General features: G+C 40.8%; 1 non-coding gene across 1 annotated transcript; it reads right to left on the minus strand.

The window, feature by feature from the left end:
* Positions 1-7,223: 7,223 nt before the first annotated feature.
* On the minus strand, positions 7,224-7,330 carry LOC117277939 (small nucleolar RNA R71). Its single transcript, XR_004508258.1, has one exon. It is a non-coding gene; the product is annotated as a small nucleolar RNA R71 (small nucleolar RNA).
* Positions 7,331-7,718: the final 388 nt, after the last annotated feature.

Raw genomic sequence — 7,718 nt, forward strand, 5'->3', positions numbered from 1 at the left:
ATTCCATAGCAACATAAGGTGTGACATATGACATAGTGGAACCGGGATCAATAAGAGCATATACATCATGAGATTGGACAGTCAATATACCTGTGACAACATCTGGAGAAGCCTCTGATTCCCGACGTCTCCGCATAGCATAAAATCTGCTAGGTCCTCCCAAATTCTGTGCACCACGCCCTGTGGGTGCTGGGGTGCCTCAAGCTGGAGGTGTTGTGGATGTAGTAGCTGCAGAATTTGCTGGTTGTGCCGTACCTCTGCCCATATTTCGGTGGGACGAGCAGCAATCTCTCTGAATGTGACCCCTCAAAATGCACCCATAGCATACTGGTAGGTCCATGAAACCGGACCCAAAGTGCATCCTCCTACACTTAGGGCATGGAAGCCTCCGCTGCTGAAACCTTCTGTCGGGCCGACCCTGCTGGTGGGGTCCGTTGTTGCCCTGACTGGGTCCAGATGATTATTTACCCATCGAAGACTGGGCGAATGATTGGGATGGTCCTGATGACGCTCCCCTGAATGCCGACCTACCACCACCACCACTGGATGAACCACAAAAGTTGGCCGCGGACCGGGCCTTGCTGCTACTCTGACGCTTTATTCTATTCTTCAATTTGCGGGTCTCTGTGGCTTGAGCAAATGCCACCATCTTACCATTGTTCATATCGGAATTCAAGGCAGTTGTAGAGGCCTCATTGATAACCAAGGGGCTAAGGCCCTATACAAACATGCGTACTCTAGCCTCCATAATGGGCAACATGTGAATAGCATACTTGGACAGGCGCGCAAACTCCATATGGTTCTCCCACACATTCATACTACCCTGCTTCAAGCTTTCAAACTGTGCGGCACGAGCTGCCTTAGTTTCGGCAGGCAAGAAATGATCCATAAAGTCATATGTAAACTCACCCCACCTTGCTGGATCTCTTCCCTCCTCACGGGATTCCTTCCACAACTCAAACCAAGAATAGGCCACCCCTTTCTGGCAGTAGGAGGCCAACTCTACTCCCTCTGTCTCTATAGCATGCATAACCCGGAGAGTTTTGTGCATCTCATCAATGAAGTTCTGGGGGTCCTTCTCGGGATCAGTACCCGTAAACACTGGAGGATCTAACTGAAGAAACTTGTTCACCTTGGAACTAGCAGATTCCCCCGGATGACTAGAAGAAGTAAGCCCAACATCGATCTCTGGGCCTGAGAAGCCACTATCTGTGTCAACATTTGTATGGCTCCCCTAATATCAATATCAGACACACCAGAATCAGAAGCTGGAGCTGGAAATGGAATTGGAATATGAGTTAGAGGAACCCTTGCACCTTCTGTAGGTGTAGGGACAAGTGCGGTCTGATCAGTTGTAGTAGAGTCAGGCAGTGTAGTATTTGGAGGAATATTCTCACTCCTCGGGTGCTCACCCGCATCATCAATTATAGGGTCAACTGCCACACCTGGGGTGACATTGGCTCTTTGGCCAGTTCTTGCCTTCTTCTTAGGTGCCATGTATTGAAATTTAGAGCAACGCATGAGTTAAAGGAGGAACAATCTTACAACCAGCTTTATCGCACAATCAAGAACATGAAAGAAGGGTAGTATTCCCAAATGCCCATGTAGCATCCTAATTATAGATGTTGTCGACAATACACCGATAATAAGGACTCTACTAGACACAACTCCGAGATATCCTAGGATACTTTAAAACCTTAGGCTCTGATACCAAGTTTGTCACGCCCCAAAATTGAGGAGCGCGACCGCCGCTCAACCGTGTGAACTCGGCCGAGAAAGCCTATTAGATTTCCTTCTACCCAAACTCATTCATGAATAAAGAGAATATATATGTTTTCGTTAATCAACCAATAAAGTGATCATGTTGCAATTCCAATTTCTTACCATCAGTTACTTTATTTTAAAGTCTCAATTCCAAACACATTTTTCATAATCTGAGGTGGAAATAGTAATTCAAGCACAACACACGAGTTTGACTTCCCCAGCACCATTATACAACCCACACTATGTCTACGAAGCCTCTATAGATAAATAGGAGTGCAATGATAATGCTGACAATAAGGCCCAGGCTATACCTCTAACAGAATACACAAAGAACAAAAAGATACATGACCCCGGGATGAAGTGGGGCTAACCAAGTCATCTTGGAATAAGGTGTGCTCCTATCACTGATCAATATCTCCTACTATGGAACCACCTGCATCCATTTAAAAGATGCAGCACCCCCGGCAAAAGAGACGTTAGTACCGTCGAATAGTACTAGTATGAAAACTAAACACTAATTTAAGAATTCAAAAACACAAGATGAATATGATGAACCAGTGCAGCAATAGAATAATATAAATAATCGTTTAAACCATAGAAATCTTATTAAATGTTATAAATAACATTTATAGGATTTAAGATGAGATCCACTGTAAGCGGCCCCGCCACCTCACCCGATGTATGCAGGTGAAAGTGTACGTACAATACCACAACTCTAATCAAGCGGCCCTGCCACCTCACCCCAATGTATGCGGGTGGATGTATAACCACAGTACCAAGAACCTACACAAAGCGGTTATGCCGCCTCACCCCAATGTATGTAGGTGGAAATGTATCTAGAATAGCAATACCAACACAAAGCGGCTATGCCGCCTCACCCCAATGTATGCGGGTGGTGGTGCCACACCAATACCAAAACTATCCATAAAGCAGTCGTACCGCCTCACCCCAATGTAAGCGGGTGGAGGTGCAATCCCACAATACCATAATCCCTACACAAAGCGGTCATGCCGCCTCACCCCAATATATATGCGGGTGGAGGTGTATCACAATTACAATCTCTATACCATAATCCCCACACAAAGCGGTCACGCCGCCTCACCCTAATGTATGCGGGTGGAGGTGTATCACAATCACAATCTCTACACAACTTGGCATAATAACTTTCACATAAATCACGACTAGAATTTATAACATGTGGATACATAATCCATAGTTTGGGTCACATCCTCAATTTATAATACAATATGATAAGAGCATTTGAAACACGAATTGAACATATATCTTCATCATAAAATTATCGGAATACTCCATTTATAATCAACATCTCAGAACTTACGAGGATATTGGGAATTCCAATTCTTAAAGAAGAGTTTAGCCAACCTACCATAATTGAGCTTCCTTAAATTTTAAAACATTCCGGAATTCTTAGCAACTTCAATCTATTTTAGAAATATAACAAATTGAATCAAAATTAGGAAGATGATCATGGTTCTAGCTCATTTGAGCATTTTATCAAACACTAGGTATGCACAAGGTTTCAAGGTCTTTTTATGGAGGATTCCATCATCCCACAACCCAATATTTACCATGCTTAGTTCAACAATCTTCCTACACCCCTTGATATCACATGTATGTAAAATAATCAAATCTCATGCCCAAAAATTATCTTGCTGATTACCCATTTTCAGATGATTTCGAAATTAGGGTTTAGGGTGTAGAATCTTACCTCTAGGATGAAGACCTAGTGAGTTTCCCTTCTCAATCTTTCAAAACTTGGGCAAGAATTGAAGAACAATTATTGAAGAACACCTTCTCACTCTAGGTCACTCTCTCTCACTTTAAAATGTCAGATTATATCTCAAAAATGGCCCAAAACGTGTATTTAACGAAGTAGGGTCGGGTTTTAAAAACCCAAAAATGAAGCTCCGGAATAGGTTCTGCGGTCGCATAAGCGACCGCATAATGGTTATGTGGACCGCATATCGGTCACATAATTGGTGTCCAAAATGACCAAAAATCTGCCTGAGTCTACGATCACTATGCGGTCGGCATAACTATTCTGCGGTCGCATAATGCACCGCATAACAGTTATGCGGTCGCATAGTCGATCGCATAATTGCTTCCAACTGACTTAATTAACTGCCTCACTCTGCGGTCATTATGTGGTCCGGAGAGTGATTCTGCGGTCGCATAGTGGATCGCAGAAATGTACTTTTCCGCCAAACATTTTCCTTTACTTTTTAATTCGTCACCACGAAACATTATTTTTTTTTTTGCAAAATTTTTACGGGGCCTTACAATTAGCGCTTGGGCAGGATCCGCCCCTCCGGAGTTTGACATACCAGCTATGAGCACAGGTACTTACTGAGTGCGAGTGCTGAGTGACTGGGAGTACTATGTGACTGGGAGTACTGAGTAATTGAGCATGCTGACAGAGATTGAATACATCGAGAAGAGTATGTATATAACTGTATCATTGTGATGTATTACAGTTGGCATGCATAATTGACATATATATATAGAGATGTAACATTCCTCATATCAATCACATTTGGCATATTTTTATTTGTGTTGAACTTAAACTGTTAAACTTGAAAGCTGTCTACATTTCTGTACTGTTAAATTCTGCATTTGGACTGTACCTGTCTAAGCTCGTCACTGCTTTCAGCCCAAGGTTATTCTTGTTACTTATTGAGTATATTGGGTCGGTTGTACTCATACCACACTCTGCACTTCGTGTGCAGATCCTGGTACTTCTGAGCATGATGGTTGCTAGCTTTGGAGCTTCATCTATTTGGAGACTCTTGAGGTAGTTGCCTTGGCGTCCGCATACCTCGACTCTCCTACTTTTCAGTTTATTTGCACTTTCTATCTTTCTAGACAGTTGTTTTTAGTAGTTAGACTGTTTTGTCATATAGATGCTCATGTAATCAATGACACCTAGATTTTGGGGGATTTTGTATTGAGTCACGGTATTTTCTTATCAGTTAAATTATGAGATTTTTCACTATTAAGCTTATTTCATTATGTTTTCAATTTAAATATGTGTGGTTTTGTGATTATCGGCTTGCCTAGTATTGCGAAAGGCACCATCACGACATGTGAGATTCTGGGTTGTAACAGTTATTGAGTTGTTTTTAGCTATATTCGAGCCGTTCGGAAGTCGATTCACACAGGAAGGCATTTTTAGAGTATTGATTTGGCTTGTGTGAGGTAAGTGTCTTTCCAAGCTTTAGTTGAGGAAATTATTCCTAATAATCGGTATTATTTATTACATGCGGGGGTGATATATATATGAGGTGACGAGCGTATATACATGTGCCATGGGTATCCATGTTTGGGGTATATTGTAGAGTATTCTATGCCTTGTTTGATTGTGTGTTATACTTGATTCTATATATTATTCAATTCATTGACTACATGAGCGTAATAAACCATGCTAGAGCTAATGTTAAAGTTATTGGTGCCTTAGATTGAACAGGATGAACTAGTCTTTATATTTATGTAAATTAGCCTTGAAGGTAGATAAATTTATGGTATGAACACACATCTGATGTGCCGTAGAATTTCGGCACATTTGATACCAATTACATATACTTTAGCTCATCTTTCAATGCATTTTTAGTTAATTCTTATGAAGTTTTGGTGTTTTGCAGTGCATGAGGCTTGAGAACCCAAAAACATGGAAAAGAAGTCAAAAAGCCACAAAAGGGCAGAAATGATGCAAGTATGCGGTCGCATAAAGCATATGCGGACCGCATAACCATCGCAGACTGAAGCAGATTGTTGGTTAACTGAAGAGGAGAAAATGCGACCCATTATGCGGTCGCATAACAATTATGCGGACCGCATAGTGATAGCATAACTGAAATCAAGAAAGCTGAGAAGCACTTATGCAGAGGAATATGTTGTCGGATAATGTATATGCGGACCACATAATTGAAATGCGGTCAAGAGCTAGGTTTGGAAACATGAGATTATGCGATGATTTTGAATAATATGCGGACCGCATACGTGATCTGCGACCGGGAGCGGTCGCATAAATGCTCTGCAGGTTTATTTTTGTCAAATTTTGGCTCCGACTTTTAGCCCACTATAAATAGATTTATTAGGGTTTTTGTGGGGCAGCTAAGTCAGAAAAAGAGACCCTTTTTTGAGCCTTGAATGCACCATTACTTTGGAGACGTTTGAAGAAAGAATCTTGTACCTTTGTAAGCTTTATGACTCTATTTATCGCTTTGTTCTTAGATTTCAGTATGTGTTGCTAGTTTTAATTACTAAGGTTGTGGACCCTAGATGGGTGTAATTTTAATGGGTGTTTACCATTGAATATGTATATAATGGTTGGTTGATATTTATTCAGTTCTTATGCTTCATGTGATGTTAGTGGTTGCAAACATTAACTAATTCCATTTCACTCTATCTTCACTTGGAAAAGTGGGCTAGGGTTTGGTAGAATTGAATATCAAAAACTCAAGGCTTTAACCCTTGTTTAATGGAATCACCTAGGAATAAGTGGATTCTATTTGGCATAAATTGGTTACTTTCAATCGCAACTCTTTTACATTTGGGAAAATCTTAATGAGTAGATATTACCCAACTATTGGAAAATATTCGGTAGTCACTTAGAAACCATTTTCATATCAAAGAACCTTCCATTAGAAATATATCATATTAACACCGATAGCATTACATTCCATCAATGGGGACACAACCTTGGTTTTCTTAATCAAATTAATTACAACCTCACAATATTATACTTGTCTTCATTTCACTCAATTACAATATTCTTTTTTAGCTAACGGAATAGAATTACAAATTAAGTCGAGTTTCACACTACTCAAGTAACCTTTTCACACCTATTCCCTATGGGATTCAACCCCAACCTAATTGGGTTATTATATTTGACATCGACTGCTTTACACTATTTATTAAGGTGTGATTTCAGCGTATCAAATTTTGGCGCCGTTGCCGGGGAATACGGTCTTAAAATTACTATTTGGTGTGTGCTTTACTTCACTTTTTTCATTCCATCACACTTTCCTTGCTTTGCTTAGTGTGCTAGGTAAACATGGCAGAGTATGATGAAGAAGAGAATCCTTTTGCGGATATAGATGAGTACATCGAGGACACAAATGCCATTGTGCCTCCGCGAGTTAAGGCTGCTACCTTCAAAGTGGAACATGGTTTGATCCTAATGCTTAAAGCAGCGGGTTTTTTTTAGAAATTCTACCGATGATGATCCAACACAACATCTTAGAAACTTCTTGGGTGTGTGTGCAATGCACAAACAGAACAACGTGTCAGATGATATCCTAAGACTGAGGGTATTCAAGCACTCACTAGTTGGAGAGTCTAGGAAATGGATCCAAAATCTACCACCTCACTCCATTCGCTCTTGGCCTGAACTAGTTCGTGCTTTCCTAGCCAAATGGTTCCCACAAAGCAAAAAATTTAAGCTCAAGGATAAAATTTTCTTCTTCAAGCAACAACCGAGAGAACACCTACATGAGGCGTGGGATCGCTTCAAGCTATACCTAGTGAGATCGCCTAATCATGGTTTTCCGGACAAAATCTTATTAGAAAAGGTTTACATGGGTTTGGATCCGTTAAACCAATCCATAGAAAAGAATGCGGCGGATGGATCTTTTATGGACAAAATATTCACAAGGATCACACAAATTCTCGACAAGATGGCAGAACACAATCAAGCTTGGCGGGTGGAATTACATACGGTACTCCCTCTTTGACCAACATGATTAAGGAGAACCAAGAGAGAGAGATCAAGTAATTACTGGTCTTGCCACAAACATTAATTTGTTAACCAAGATGTTCACAGAAAACCAAACTAAAAAGGGAAATGTTGTGAAAGATGTGCAACCCTTGTCAAAGGAAGATTGCGAGGAGGCAAACTATGTCCATAATTCTCAAGGTGGTTATCGCCAATAAAA

This window comes from Nicotiana tomentosiformis, chromosome 2 (assembly GCF_000390325.3).
Source record: "Nicotiana tomentosiformis chromosome 2, ASM39032v3, whole genome shotgun sequence".
Classification (NCBI taxonomy): Eukaryota; Viridiplantae; Streptophyta; class Magnoliopsida; order Solanales; family Solanaceae; genus Nicotiana; species Nicotiana tomentosiformis.